Genomic DNA, 16,043 nt, shown 5'->3' with positions numbered 1-16,043 from the left:
TTGACATCCTTAAAAGCTTTTCCATAAATTTATAGCAATTTTTTTGATCTAGACTGTTTTGATTTTTCCCTTTAGATGCAGTCGTCAATGCACACAACACAACCAGTACAAAAGTAATGGAGACCATGTCCAAATATTTAAACTATGCACCAGAGAGGATGGGTGGTGGTGGCCGTAAGAAGACTCTTCCTTGAAGACACCTTTTTTTTCTTCTTCTTTTTTTTTAATGACTGTTGCTAGTAGAATGTGAAGTTCTACAAAAGACTTCTTACTTGTTCTACAAACTTTCCTTACTTTTACTTGGATTCTTTTTCACTTAATTGTTGAGATTTTAGAATGTTACGAAATGAGTACATATGTTTGTTACGAAATGAGTACATATGTTGGTCACAAGTTTGGAAATGGTAAGATTTTAGTGTTTGTCAGTGTTACGGTTTATGTATTTTTGGTCAAACAGACTTGAGCAAGTTTCCAAACCATATTTGTAATTATTTATATATAGGCTATTGTGTGAATATTTGCAGTGTGTATGAAATTAGAATTAAAAGCTTTTTCCCTCTGCATTCTGATATCATTAAACCCTTAAGAATGTGCTTTGTTGTTGAACGAGAATTTTTTCAATACATTATGTGAAAGTGTAAATGTACAATATAGATATTTAAATTCTAAGAAAATAATTTTTCCATTTGGTGTAATTGTTAAACTTTTTCTTTAGAAAATGAAGCATCTCATCCCTGCACTGCAGATTTATGAACATCTAATTGTTAGAATGTTTTTTTTCTTTTTATGCCGTCCAATTGCAAATCATGTACAGCAAGTTTTATTAGTTGCTGAAAATACTAAATATGCACCGAAAATCATAGTTTACTTTTCAGTGTTGACGTTTAAGCAAAATTACAGGTAGGCTACGCCGGGTACAGGGTTACAATATCAACGTTGATTCAATTTGCAAAATCGAAAGGTGATTCAATGTCGACAGAAGACCATAACCCGAAAGGTAAGAGTGAAACGACGTCGCGATTTCAACGGTGAATCAACGTTGTTTCTTCCGCGGTGAAACGACGTCACAATATCAACGTTGATCCGTTTTGCAAAATCGAAAGGTAATTCACCGTTGATTCAACCATGGTACCTGACGTTGTTTCAACAGTGAATCAACGTTGAAATGCCGGCTGGGTACATTTTACATTGGCTGCTGATGCTGAGCATTGTTATGCCTCAGCGTCTCCTCAGCGAGATGTACAAAGACAAAACAAACAGTCTGTACTTGCATTTTCTACGTCCGCTGCTGTTTGATATTAAAACCGTAAACAAGAATTTCCAGTTGGAGACTGGGGACAGCCTCGCTGTATTCCGAGACCTTAACCGGCTCTACACGTCAACCATGAGACGCATGATCAAGCCTACACTGTTAGCAATTGATGTAATTTCTACAGTAAATCTTACAACAATGTATTGTATTTGTGTTATTACTGTAAGTGGCAAAGCATCATGGGAAATTAACGGACAGTCCTGTATTATTATTGTAACTACACTGTACATGCCGAGTTTTACAATGGTTTTACAGCCACCGCGTTGCATCATGGAATCACCGCGGTCTGAATTTTGAATTTTTAGGCGGTTAGTTCTAAACGAACATTCTGGGACAAAGCCATCATTCAAGAAGAAGCAAACATTCTGGGACGAAGGTAAGTTAACTTCACGTTATGTAACTTACTGTTACCCTGACATATGTATTTTGATATCATAGATATAACGTTATTCTGCTTATCTGAGTGGATGGTGACGGTTTCATCTGCTTTTATTAGCTAACATAAAGTCAGCTGTCCCCTTGTGGTTTAGCTAAATTGGAAATAGGGCATGGGCAGAAATAGGTGCTTTTATGATAAGGTAGCTAACGTTATTAACGCGTCTCTTCCTCCATCAATTCCATTGAAATCAGGTATGTAAAGGTAGTTGCTAACGTTAGCTACCTTGTTCATCACAAATTGATGCTATACGAGAGTGCGAGCGAGAGTGAGGTCTGCTCTGCGGTCTTGGCCATTAATTCGTTGATTTACTTGTTTTTGTGTAATTTAGGTAAGTTAATACGTTGTCAATTTAATCTGCCTGAAGTAACGTCAACATGGTTCTTTCACTGTTTGGATGGATTGGCTAGCTAGCTCGACTGTCATTTAGGGCTGTCAACGAATATTCTAAATTCGAATATATATTCGAATAGTTTTAAAAACAGAATTTCGAAGGTGAAAATTAATATTCGAATGTGGAAAAACACGCCCGCGGTAGCAGAGGCTCGGCTGTCTACTTTCCGAATTGGCGCGCTGCCTGGGATATTGCATGAATAAGGTACGTTAGGTTAGATACAGCACTTTCATGCACTGCAGGCTCCCACTGGTTTGATTATGTGCCGTTTCATATCAAGGAAACGTTCCATGTTTAACGTTAAGTTACCACAGCACAGCTCGCTCGGAGTGTTCAATGTCGGTTCTATATACTGTAAAACGAATCGGTTACCTAACGTAACCTCGGTTCTCTATAGATGAGGGAACGAGTATTGCGTAAGCTAGCTTACGCTACGGGAAAGATTCATCTTTTCTGAGATATTGAAGCCAAAAAATTATCCTTAATTTTGTATCATTTGTCAACGCAGTGCAGCAACTGCAGACCTTGAGCGGGCTAGCTAGCGAGCTCATTGGTTGCTCTGCGGCAACTGCTGCAGCCTATAGACGAACTTGGGCAAACTCGCGTCCAATGAGAGGCGTCCGCGCGCTTACTGCATCAAAGCCCGCCAAAATGGGCGTGGCTAGAGTGCATATAAGCGTAGTTCGTAGGCTGGAACCCTGGTTTTCATTGAATGAAGCGAAAGTCGCTCGTGGCGCGAGCACGGCCGGCTACGCAATGCTGGTTCCCTCATCTAGAGAGAACCGAGGTTACGTTAGGTATCCGATTCGTTCTCTTACGAGAGGTTCTCTCGTATTGTTAGCTTACGCTACGGGAACCCATTGTCAACGCCGTGCGCGCCAAGCATCCACTGCATGAGCCCCGGGGGTTGGGGGACCCGGGGGAGCCCTTGTGAGTGGGGAAATAATATTTGGCCGGCAAGAGTGCGGGCCAGTGTGTGTGTAATACATAAGCACATAGTGGGAAGGGAACGACAGAGTGGCGGTGCCGGTCTGTGTGGAATGAGTCCCATCAGTGCAGCTCACCAGGGGAGCTGTAGCGTATTAAACCGCTAGTAGTTTTGCCTGCAGGGCGGGCACTTCCAGATTGTAAAATCTGACAAAGGTGGAGGGGGAAGCCCAGCCCGCTGCCACACATATGTCGTGAATGGAAATCCCGCTGGACCTGTTGTAGTTTTTCATGCCAATTTTGTGAAAAATCACTCAGCATCTTTGGGGTTTTGATTTCAGAAGAATAGACTTTATTATCACACAATAAAGCCGAGTTGCCTACGGTGAAACCACAGTACCAACAACAACAACAACAACAACAACTGAAGCATCTTTGGTTTGGTTTTACTTAAATACACCTCCTCAAACAAGGTGGGGCTTACATGCATTATCTATCATGCTCTTCATTGACTCTGGTCTTGACCATATTAAGAAGTAACAGAATGTCCTTTGGAAGAGATCAATTCTCCCCTAAGTAATGCTATTTATGTTTCTGCACACACAGTCAAATAGTCAAACCTATGTGAGCACATATTCATCACGTCACAGGCCTTTACATACAGTAAACTGCATGTTTGCCCCTCAGACATAACTGTGGTATAAATAAACCATGTTTTCATCGATTACTCCTGATTAACTTGATAAAAATATACTACATATTCCCTCCTCTGTGACTTTCTATAGTCACAAATTAACATATTTAAGCATGTACGTGCTCCTGGTTTGGTCTTGTTTTTGGTTGTCACAGTTATGTAGATTGCATTAAACAAAATATTCATCCTAATTTTAAGAGTTCTTGCTTGTAGTGTAGATGTCTTCAACCCAGATGCTTTGCGCATCGTAGAGGATCACCCTTTGGGGAGAGGTTAACCAGCACTTACACCCAGGGCGTGGTTCTTCATATCTTCTTATATATTCATTGAAGGAATCAATTTCCTCCCAATTTGGTCTTTCTGTCCATTCAGGGTAGTTGCCATTGCATTGGGCCATTCACATCAATCAAAGTCATCTGCTTTACTGTTGCTTGAATCCAAAATTATTTTACTAAGGATCACACAGAATCTTATTCCTTCCACAATGTTATTATCCAGATATTATATTAATTTTAGTTAATTGTGTACCCCATTTCTTTTGGCAATCAGGTCATGTTCATTTTTAGTCACCACCATATATTCTTTTCCATTCTTCATTATTATTCAAATGTACATGAGTTCAATAACAGCATAAATAAAAATAATTTTCCTTCATCATGCAAACAGTCCCAGGTTTGCTTAATACTTCTTTAATAATTTAGGCACTTCTTTGTATGCAACGGTTCTCAAAGCTTTACCTCCAAAATCAATCTATAATTGGTCTTCTACACAGGGTGTGATCCCCTGATAACACAGTGATAGAATGCTTGTTATTCATCGCTGTGATAAAATATTTTAATAAAGCGGTTATTAAGACACTGTCAGGTTGAGTGGAACTCACAACTTCTGGCAGGTTTCTTCTAGACCTCCCTTTTGATGCTTCTTTCCTAATAGCATCCATCCACTTCCTTAAACCCAGTTCACCCTTCTTGGGCATGTTTCCAGGGCAGTGGCGCCCTGTCTTAGGCAGCTCTCATTTTGCAATTGGAGAGTCTTTACCCGTCATTGGGTCGTCACCTCTTGCCACTGGAGAATTTTACCCATTATTGGGTCATCATCTCTTGTCTCTGGTCTCGGTACCGCTCAGTCTTATTATCCAATCTTTAATAATTTGGTATCCGTAAACAGACATTTTCCCTTGCTTCAGGGAGCATCACCTGAGAACCATCACAGCCAATGGAGCCATCTACAACTGCTCAAACATTGAGACAGTCCAAAACATGGTTAAATTCACAAAGCATTATTCACAGTTCAACAATCTATTGAAATTGTCCAAATGAAAAGTAAAATGCAACAATTGAACTCATTTACAGTTCACTAATTTCCATTCAAGTTGTTATATTTTCTCATTTAGCAAAGGTCATAAAAGACTTTGTCTCTTGGTGAAGACTATCCATCAGAACAAATCAAAATACAGGATCGCCTCTGTCAAGCTTCTAAGATGCTTAATTTAAATCATCACTTAATTTAATAATTTCTAGGTAGTTTTAGAACCTACATTTATTCATCCAGATGTACACTCAACCAAATCTCTTATCTTTAGTATGAGATTCAAATTGCCCTCTGAAAATAACAAATCTTTAATCATGATGAGGAAAGCTGTTTGAACCTTTCCTTCATATTACTGTATCTAACATTATTGTCAAATCACATCATTTTCCATGTAAAAGAAAATAAAATCAAAAGAAAATAAAACAAATTAGTGATATGGTTTTAGCCCACTTAAAAACTTAAACTGAGAGCGAGAGGGAAAGAATTTTGAGAGAGAGATTGCACTCCTTCACACTGTTGTTACAGTTATTCCTTTTTTTTTTCTTAGAAAATCACAATAACACATTTGTAATTCTACAACAGTGAGAATAGTGATAAATGTAATTTAATAAAATGATATAATCAAATATATTTTATTATATTATCTGCTTTCAACCTTTGCCATTGTAAACCATCTTCAAGAAAACTTCTAGAATTTCTACTTCTCTTATCCCTTCCCTCCTCGCACAATAAAATTAATGCGCATTTGTATTCAGACCATTGAGAAATTTAAGTTTTCATTTAAAACTCTCTTATGATTACTTTCTCCCTTTTCTTACTTTTTCTCAGGAGAAGGAATTTTCATTATGTCAAATAAACCAACATAAATCACCTTTTTAAATTAACAGAAAATAAATTGAAGATTTTAAACAAAATAAAATAGTAAAGTGGCACAATGGAAGTTCAGACAAATATCTTGTGTTTTGCAATAATTGATCAGTGAAATGCATTTTGTCCTTTGAATTTCTTACTAGTCTCATTTTTATATCCTAATGTTATCATAATTTAATAATATGATTTTTCAGCTATTATCGTCTTATACTTATCAGCATTTTATGATCAATTATTCAGTTAAATAACAGAGACAGATGTCAATGTGCATAAACGGTATAGCTCTAAAATTGTATTTTCATGGATTTAACTCAAAATAAAACTAGCTTACTAGAAATAGACACTTAATTAACTCCTTGCAGTACTGATTAAGCTTTTTCTTTAAAGTGAGGGTAGTCTTTGGGAAATTTAGGGAGTAAACAATCCAATATGTTACTCTTACTTTGCCATTAGCTTTATATTTACCTTACATCAACAAATGCAATTAGATGCTGGATTTAAATTTAGACCCTCAGAACAATTTAGACATGGATATTGAACCCATGGATGGCATTTGGAGAATCAAACATCCAATTAGTCATATATGACTGAAATCAATTATCAAGAGAAATTTGAATCCACAATTGAAATGTCAATTCAGTAATGATTACCAGCATTCATGATAGTAGGAGGGCCAATCATATAACCGCCCACATACTGTATTTCTCAGTCTTTTTTCCTTGTCTCCGGACTGTCTCCTGTAACATAAGCTTCTTCAATAAATCATCTGGCCCAGCAATCTGCAATGGTGAGAGACTGGTTCCAGAATGAGTTATTGAAATGACTTACACAATGCTGACAACAGAGAGAGTAAAACATGGTTAGCATCAATTTCACACAGAATAGACACATTACATCAAATTATTTATGATATTCAATTTAATCCTAATGTTTCTCTATGGGTTTCACCTAATACCAATCTCCAATTTTTCCTTAGCATTATCAATATTTTTTCAATCAAATACACCACATATTGGGACTTATTTTAATTCTATCTGTCATGACTGGTCATATACCAAACCCAAGAAAAAACTTCTCTAAGCAAATTTGAAACGTAGAGAACATGAAATGATTTAAATTATTCTTAAATTTATTTTCTTTAATTCTAGTCTCAGTGACAACTTTCAGTGTACCCATGATCAACCAATGCCTACACTGTATATATAAAACAAGAAATAAAAGAAATATGTCTAATCTTAAAAAGCTATCTGCTATCTCTTTTTCTAAATTTGGGGGCCCCCTGTGTTTGACTAGAGACATTATGAGAGACACCGGGTCTAACCTCTCTGTTCACTATCAGGTGTTACTCAATCTCTCCAGTCAGACATTTTCTAACAAAAATAATAAACACTATCTGTCTTATTTTTGTTGGTTGATCAAGTTTACACCAATAAAGTTGCACACACATGTACATTGTTCTCCAGACATATTTAAACACATCAAAAATAAAACATATAATCATGGGTTTTCAAATGTATATATCAGGACATTATAGTTTAATTTAATATTGTTAAAAATGTTATTCTCTCATATTGGACTAGACAGAACATAAAACAGACACATGAATGTGAAATTTTCACATTTAAGATTTACTTTTCATATTCCAATTTCAAAATCCTTCTTTTTAATCTCCCTTTCCCATTTTCTGTGGCTTTGATAACTACTGGTCTCACTACAAGAAATACTATCCACATTCTATCTAAAGTATTTGGAGCTGACCTTTGGGAGCTGACCTTTGGGGTCACATAGGGAGGTATTTTTTAAAAAGTATCCTGTCATTTTACCCTCCTCTGCATGCCTCAGCTTTTCTGGCCTGCCTCATATTTCTCAGTGAATTTTAAACTTTCTGGATATAGCTCTTACTTTATTCTTTTTATTTTTCCTGTTCTTAGTTTTTACTCTTATCTTTTTATTTATTTATTTTTTAACCGTTTAATCTAAATGTCTTTCTAAATCATTTTCCTTAACTTCTTCTAATATATGAATTATTATACTCCATACATGAATACATTTCCTATATGTTTTTCAATTTACTTTTTAGGATCAGTTTTCATCTAGATTTTAGTTTTTATTTCTCCACTTGTTCCTTCTTCATTTTTACTTGGCATATAAAAATGAAAATTTATTTTAGCACCCTTAATTTAGATAAATCAATACATCTAGAGAATAAATTAATCTTTTATTTTTTAAATGTATTTCTTTCTACACTAATCTTCAACGGCAATATTTTGAAACAATTTTCCCAATTTCTTTCACCTTTACTTTTTAATACACAAAGTTCATTCACGTCACTTTATTATTTATTTATTTTGCTTTCTCATTTCTTTGAGATGTTACACAGTGGACTTCTAGATTTTACTCTTTCCACTGGAGTTTTACCTTATGTAATATAACAACACTTATCTTAAATACAACCTTTGTTTAAATTCCAATTACTTAGTTGACTTCAGTTTAATGCAATACACTGGACTTAAAGCTTTAATTCTTATTCTCTTTATTTATTATTTTATTTTTCTCCTAACTATTTTTGATTTTTTAAACTGATTTTAATTACTTTACAGTTGTTTCATTTTTTTTAATTTCAATTTCAAATGTTTTATTGTTACTTGTCCCTGTGCTTTAAAGGTTAAACTTTAAGCACAGATATCTTTTGACTTCTCTGTATGAAGTTCACTTGTCTTCTGTGACTGAGTAGTTCAGAGGCCTGTCATATTTTTCAGCTGCTAGTCTAAAAAAAAACCTCACAAGCTAAGAGTTAACTTTCTGTCTACGCAGCAAAGCTGAGTCTCTCTAACTTGGTCACACACCCTACAATATCTCTTGAATGTATAGATTATCTGCATGAAGTCAAATACATTTCTATGCTACAGTCTAGTTTAGGAGTTATGTTCTAGCCCATTCCAATCAACAGCTGCTAGACTAAGAACAGCCAAGACTAAATGTTTTCCAGCCAGTTGTAAGTTAACTTTTTGATTTCTTTTTTCCTAATTTTGTTTTACATCTATATTAAATGTATATTTCTATCTATATATCTTTATCATTGGTTTTATCTCCACTTTACAACCAGAATATTTATTAGGTGCCTTTTCTTCCTGTTATATCAGCTCTTCTCTGCCTCCATATATTGATGGAAGGTTGAAAATAGCCCAAATATATTTTCTCTGCTGTAAATTGCATATATACCCCTTACCATTTATGCAGCACAGGCTGATATTTTGGAACATTTTTAGTTTTCTATATTTTAACAAAGTTAATTATTCCAAAGTTTCTCAAGACAGGCTTTCAGTCCAATCTTTGTACTGGGCTTATGTCTGTACTCAGTCATACACGTCCATACACACTTGCTCTTTACACACTTTCAAACACAAATACAGATACTCTCACAAACCACAGAAATGACCACACTTTTTACAAACACAAGGCCTTTATAAACACAGAGCTCACAATAACACAAAATAATTCTAGAACGCATAACTATTCTACCACTCCTCTTGAGTGACCCGTTCCTACAGGTTTTATACACACAAACACACACTCCTCTTGAGTGACCCGTTCCTACAGGTTTTATACACACAAACACACACTCCTCTTGAGTGACCCGTTCCTACAGGTTTTATACACACAAACACACACTCCTCTTGAGTGACCCGTTCCTACAGGTTTTATACACACAAACACACACTCCTCTTGAGTGACCCGTTCCTACAGGTTTTATACACACAAACACACACTCCTCTTGAGTGACCCGTTCCTACAGGTTTTATACACACACACTCCTCTTGAGTGACCCGTTCCTACAGGTTTTATACACACACACTCCTCTTGAGTGACCCGTTCCTACAGGTTTTATACACACAAAACAATTAACAAAAATTTACAGATGATTGCATGCAATTATTTCTTCTGGAATCAAAACCCTTTATTTATTCTTATTTTCCTTTTTTATTGGTTTAGAAGAGCTTTTTGAGCGTTCTTACCACCACAGGCGAACTGGCAAGTAACACAAACGTTTATAAGCAAAATATGCTTACCTCCTAATGGTGGCCACCGTGTTTGTGTTCGCCTTCCCAGCCAGCCTGTGATGTAAAGACTCTGCTCTCTTCTGTCGCTGTTCGGGCGCCAATTGTTGTAGTTTTTCATGCCAATTTTGTGAAAAATCACTCAGCATCTTTGGGGTTTTGATTTCAGAAGAATAGACTTTATTATCACACAATAAAGCCGAGTTGCCTACGGTGAAACCACAGTACCAACAACAACAACAACAACAACAACTGAAGCATCTTTGGTTTGGTTTTACTTAAATACACCTCCTCAAACAAGGTGGGGCTTACATGCATTATCTATCATGCTCTTCATTGACTCTGGTCTTGACCATATTAAGAAGTAACAGAATGTCCTTTGGAAGAGATCAATTCTCCCCCCTAAGTAATGCTATTTATGTTTCTGCACACACAGTCAAATAGTCAAACCTATGTGAGCACATATTCATCACGTCACAGGCCTTTACATACAGTAAACTGCATGTTTGCCCCTCAGACATAACTGTGGTATAAATAAACCATGTTTTCATCGATTACTCCTGATTAACTTGATAAAAAATATACTACAGACCATGCCCATGATGAGGCCATGCCTCTAGTGGAGTGAGCCCTAATGCCCAACGGGCATGGCAGGTCTTTTGACGCGTATGCGGAAGCAATAGCGTCCACTATCCATTTCGAGGCGGCGAGACCTTTGGTGCGCCCTCGAACGAAACGAAAAGCTGCTCAGAGCGTTTGAAAGAGGCGGAGCGCGCAGTATACAATCTCAGTGCTCTGACTGGGCAAAGGAGATTGGCGTCGCGTTCGCTATCGGATGCTGGCAGCGCCGATAGGGAAATGACCTGTGCTCTGAAAGGAGTACCGAACACCTTGGGAACATAGCCGTGTCTAGGCTTTAAAATTACCTTGGAGTCACTTGGTCCGAACTCAAGACACGCAGCACTGACAGACAGCGCGTGAAGGTCTCCCATACGTTTGACTGATGACACGGGCACGGGACTTACATACAGAGAAGTGTTTGCTGGCCGTGTGACAGAGCGGGCAGAGAATGGGCGCGCGCACGTATTCGTGAGCGCGTTTATTGACTCTAACACTCGAGCGGGCTGTGTCCGCTTTATGTGAGTGGGCTCTGATAGGAACACGGGAAGTGTAATGCTTGTGTGTAGGGGTGAACACTGGATTGTGGGCACATTTTCTACACATAAGGCATGTGTGCTTTTTACAAGATATCTTTGGGTCGCCGTGAAAACGGCGTTTGAGTGCAGGCAAGCGGGCAGTATCACCGGCTTGTTGGCTGCTGAATCCACCACTGTAGTAGCCTGAGAGAGGGGGACTGACAGGGGGCGAAGCTTTGACGGTGGTCCGGCCGCGGCGGGACTGAGCCGTCCTTTTTTCAACAAGGCTAGGAGGACTTCGGTTGCTCAGGTTTCAGTGCAACCTTAGACCGAGGCCCGCGGGGGGGCGGCGGTCTGCGGCGGCTGTCTGAGCGCGATCGAGGGCGGCCACCCTGTCGACGCTGAGAAGTCTGACTTTGTTGAGCTGGGCGCTGTGGAGAGGCTCGTGCAGGAGGCTGGTCAAGTGGGCGGCCTGCAGAGGAGCTAGCGCGACGCGGCAGGAAGAGGTTCATGGCTTGGGTGGCTTTCTGGACTTCTGAAAAGTGGTCAACAATGCCACTCACCGCGGAGCCGAACAGACCGGTCGGAGAGAGCGGTGCGTTGAGGAACGTGGAGCGCTCTGCTTCTCCCATGTCGGCTAGCGTTAGCCACAGGTGTCTCTCGGTCACAGTCAGCGAGGCCATGCACTTCCCTAGAGCTTGGGCTGCAGCTTTGGTGGCGCGAAGGGCGAGGTCCGTCGCGCTTCTTAGATCTGTAACAGCCTCTGGGTGCCTGCCTTTCTCATCCCACTCCCGAAGAAGGTCCGCTTGGAGGATCTGTAAGACGGCCATGGAGTGCAGAGCAGATGCGGCTTGGCCGGCGGCGGAATAGGCACGGCCAACATAGGCGGAAGTCGCTCTGCAGGCCTTAGACGGGAGCACTGGCTTAGACCGCCATCTCGCGGAGGGCGGGCAAAGGTGTGCTGCTACCGAATCCTCGACCGGGGGGATGGAGGAGTAGCCCTTCTCGGTGGCGCCGTCCACCGAAGCGAGAGGGGTGGAGACGTGGGAACGGATCCTGGCCAAGAAAGGCGCGTTCCACGACTTTGCAAGCTCAGTGTGGAGTTCCGGCAGGAAGGGAGCGGCGACGGCTCTGAAGAAAGCAGCCGTCGAGTCTGTTGGGAGCCTGCTCAGGGGGCGGTGACCACTCGAGCCCGAGGCGGTCGACGGCCTGTGTGAGGAGGCGTGTTAGTTCCCCTTCGACTCCCGGCGCGGGTCCTGCTGGATTCCTGGGCCGAGGAGGAGACGTGGGAGCCTGACCACTCCTCGCTATCCGAAGCCATGATGGAACAGCCCTTATCCTCCGCCTCGTCCTCCGAGATGGCCGCAGTGCGGCTGCTGGGCGGCAACTGCGCGTCCCGAGGGGGCGGGGAGGGTGAGAGCGATGCTCGAGGGAGAGGCTCCGGCGAGGCAGTCGCTTCTATCACCGGTTCTGGCAGCCTTTGGGAGCGGCGCTTTTTCCTGCGCGGCGGAACGGAAGGCGGCGCGGCGGCTTCGGTTCTGAGCGCTTCGAGTCGAGCCCGCAGGGTCGACATCGGAAGCTCCTCGCAGAGGTCGCATCCGCCTTCAGCGAGGGCGAGCTCGCCATGCCCCAGTCCCAGGCAGAGAGCGCAGATGATGTGGCGGTCTCCGGCGCTGAGAGGGGCGCGGCATGAAGCGCAAGTGGTGCGAGGCATCTTAAAAAAGACGCTCGTTACTCTTTTGTGAAGTTCGTTAAGAACTAGCTTGCTCTAAAAAAGGATACGTCGCCGGATGGCGTAGCTCGCAGGATGGCTGAAGGTGGCGGAGACGGCCGCCTTCTTCGAGCGCTGTCCAAGTTTGCTAGATGCCCCTCAAATGGCGACGCGGCTTCCAGTTCAGAGATGCGAAGAGCTTCGCTGAAGAGATGAAAATCAGGGTTCCAGCCTACGAACTACGCTTATATGCACTCTAGCCACGCCCATTTTGGCGGGCTTTGATGCAGTAAGCGCGCGGACGCCTCTCATTGGACGCGAGTTCGCCCAAGTTCGTCTATAGGCTGCAGCAGTTGCCGCAGAGCAACCAATGAGCTCTCTAGCTAGCCCACTCAAGGTCTGCAGTTGCTGCACTGCATTGACAAATGATACAAAATTAAGGATAATTTTTTGGCTTCAATATCTCAGAAAAGATGAATCTTTGCCGTAGCCTAACCTAGCTTACGCAATACGAGAGAACCTCTCGTAAGAGAACTTCAATTAATGTTAATAATATTTGTTTCAGTCACTGAATGAAGCCTGCTATATGGGACAAGAGTCGCGACCTTAAATTGCTTGCACAAAACTCTTGATCAGCACTCAACATTTGTTTATTGTTGTTGTTGTTGTTGTTCGTTTAAACCGTTATGCGCAGAGAGCAGTGAGGGCGAGAGAGAGAGAAAGAGTGCCTGCGAGACGAGAGTTCAGGAGAAGCTGCCAGCTGCCATAGACAACAGGAGTCAGAACATCATAGAGTACTTCCAACAGCAGAAGACACCAGGAGTGGGTAAGGTTCTGGAAGCCTACAATGAAGAGAGTGGCAACAAAGCTATCTGCACTATCATGTGTCTGCTTGCTCACTTCAAGGAGGGGGATGGTATCTTCCTTACGGCTGATGTGAGTATAACTTGCAGTGCATATACATAAATTAACCATTCCCTCACTCCCTCCCTCCCATCTCTGTCCTGCTATTTTGTAATTGTTAATTACCAGAAATCAGTCACCAGCCCCATCCTTTGCTATGGACCCTTTGCACAAGTTATTATAATATTCCATAGACTCAGAACAGTCTGAGTATCAGACCAAAGGTAGCGCTTCAGTCTGACACCCATCTCATTCAAAGCGTTTACAAAGGGGGAGGGCTTTAGATACCTTTTCAAAAGAAAACTTTTCCCATTTCCAAAACGTCGCCCCTTCTAAAAAAAGCTCTCCATGCAGAATACTGGTCTGGTTTCAGAGCAGTTATTCCAGTAAACCGTCTGTTTTTTACTAAAATTGCCTCAATCTATATTCTCCATTCTCCGAGGCAGTCAGCGCACAGGCAGACATTGCTTGAAAACGGGCCCTCGGCTGATTGGTTCATCACGTTTAGTCCCATCCACCCCCAGCACTCATTGGGCTAACATTCTTCCAGTCTGGCTGTACTCGTTGCTCTGAATGGGGAATGCAGACCCGAGACGGAGCCTACTCAGCGAAGTGGGCGGAGTCCGTGGTCTGATCCAGGCTATACTCTGATGGGTTAGCCACTGCTTCCTGCCATGTAGTTCATAAAATATTTGTAATTTACTGTTTTATTGACATGGCATCCATATTTTAAAAAAAATATTTGCCATGTGCAGCTGTTTCTACTTTTGGCACCATAAATTGAAGCTGATTTCCCCCTTGGTGTTGAGTAGAACATTACAGCTTTTGGGGCAAGTTTTCTTTGTCTTTTACTCAACTTACCCATGGTTAACTTATGGTTTTTATTCTCCAGCCCTCTGCCACGGCTGCCGATATTGAGAGAGCTGTCACCCTGCCAAGCACACCTCGATTAGTTGTACCAGGTATAATCTTCCCTTATTTTGTAGAAGTTAATTCTTTAATGAATTCATGTGGTTGAGGGAGGACTGTTGCGCCTAAAAAATGTCTTTCTTTGAGTTGTTGATGGAGGGTGCAGGGGTCAAAGGAAATAATAATGTTCAAGTGGAGGTGTGCGAGTCTTTCTCCACTTGAACTTTAATGAATTCATGTAGGTGGCAATAGTGTGTTTTGAAGCTTTTAGTTATCATATTGTTAATGGGTTTCAGGAGAGATACTGCGCGGCGCAGACACATGGATTATGTCCATGGAAGGAGCATGTGTGATGGGGCCCCACAGCAACCTCCTGCATGGATTGGCAGCAGTCTTCGCTGCTTACTATGTCTTCAATTTGCAATATCCGGCAGAAGCCGCAAGCACACTTGAATTCATTCAGAGGTGAGTTTAAACATGGCACTGTCATGAAAACAATCATAGCAATTATGGAGGTATATTTGATTTAAACCAACTGAACGCCTGTGACAGTGTGATTTGTAGTTGTAGAGAAAAGCCACACATGTGTATCAGTAAATTTGAAGTCAAAGAGAGAAATGTTTTAAGAGCTGCAAACTTGGAGACTTTTTTTTTCTCTCCCACAAACACAACACAACAGTTACACCTTCTCAAATTCTTCATTGCAGGTTCACAAATCCTATTCTACAAATCACAAATTAAGAAACTTGTACGCTCACATTTTTGATACAATTGCTGCAGTGAATATGGTGCAAAACGGATTTACACACCCGCATCAAGAAATGTGAAGTCGTGGAGAAATTTTGCACATCCGCAAATCAGTATGTGAATTCATCCAGTGAGTGTTGCACACTTGAAAAATATTTATTGTATATGTATACTGTTCATTTTAGTTCACGCGATTGTTTCTCAGCAGGTTTAATGGATTATAGGGTAATATAATTAAAAATTTATATTTTAAATTATTAAAATATACTTAAAATACAAGTGTGCATTTCATTTCATAAAAGTATATGAACTTTATGAAATGAAATGCACAATTGTATTTTAAGTTTGCGCTGAAACTATATTTACCTTTTTTGAAATAATCCATTAAACCTGCTGAGAAACGATCGCGTGAACTAAAATGAACAGTATACATATACGCGTGTGTAGAGGCCCGGTGTAGCTCAGGTGTTAGAATCACGGTTTAGAGATCTTTCTATTTGTAAACAATGCTCATGAATTTAGACCTGAAAATAGACCTACCCCTCCGCATGTAATAGTCTGCTCGTTTGGGAAATGGTTGAGATAATTATGAAAGTTAATTGAATGAAAATAATCATTTAAAAATATACAGGCCT

At 40.7% G+C, this 16,043-nt stretch overlaps 2 protein-coding genes across 2 annotated transcripts in view; one reads left to right on the top strand and one right to left on the bottom strand.

Annotated features, from left to right (window-relative positions):
- Positions 1 to 16,043, bottom strand: part of LOC127656003 (histone H2A-like) — a 357,620-nt gene that overhangs the window by 152,569 nt on the left and 189,008 nt on the right. The window lies entirely within an intron of this gene.
- LOC127655936 (uncharacterized) overlaps positions 1 to 16,043 on the top strand; it is a 49,100-nt gene that overhangs the window by 29,339 nt on the left and 3,718 nt on the right. The gene's annotated exons all lie outside the window — the stretch shown is intronic.

Source organism: Xyrauchen texanus, chromosome 2 (genome assembly GCF_025860055.1).
Source record: "Xyrauchen texanus isolate HMW12.3.18 chromosome 2, RBS_HiC_50CHRs, whole genome shotgun sequence".
NCBI classification, from domain to species: domain Eukaryota; kingdom Metazoa; phylum Chordata; class Actinopteri; order Cypriniformes; family Catostomidae; genus Xyrauchen; species Xyrauchen texanus.
This window is presented reverse-complemented; position numbering and strand designations above follow the sequence as displayed.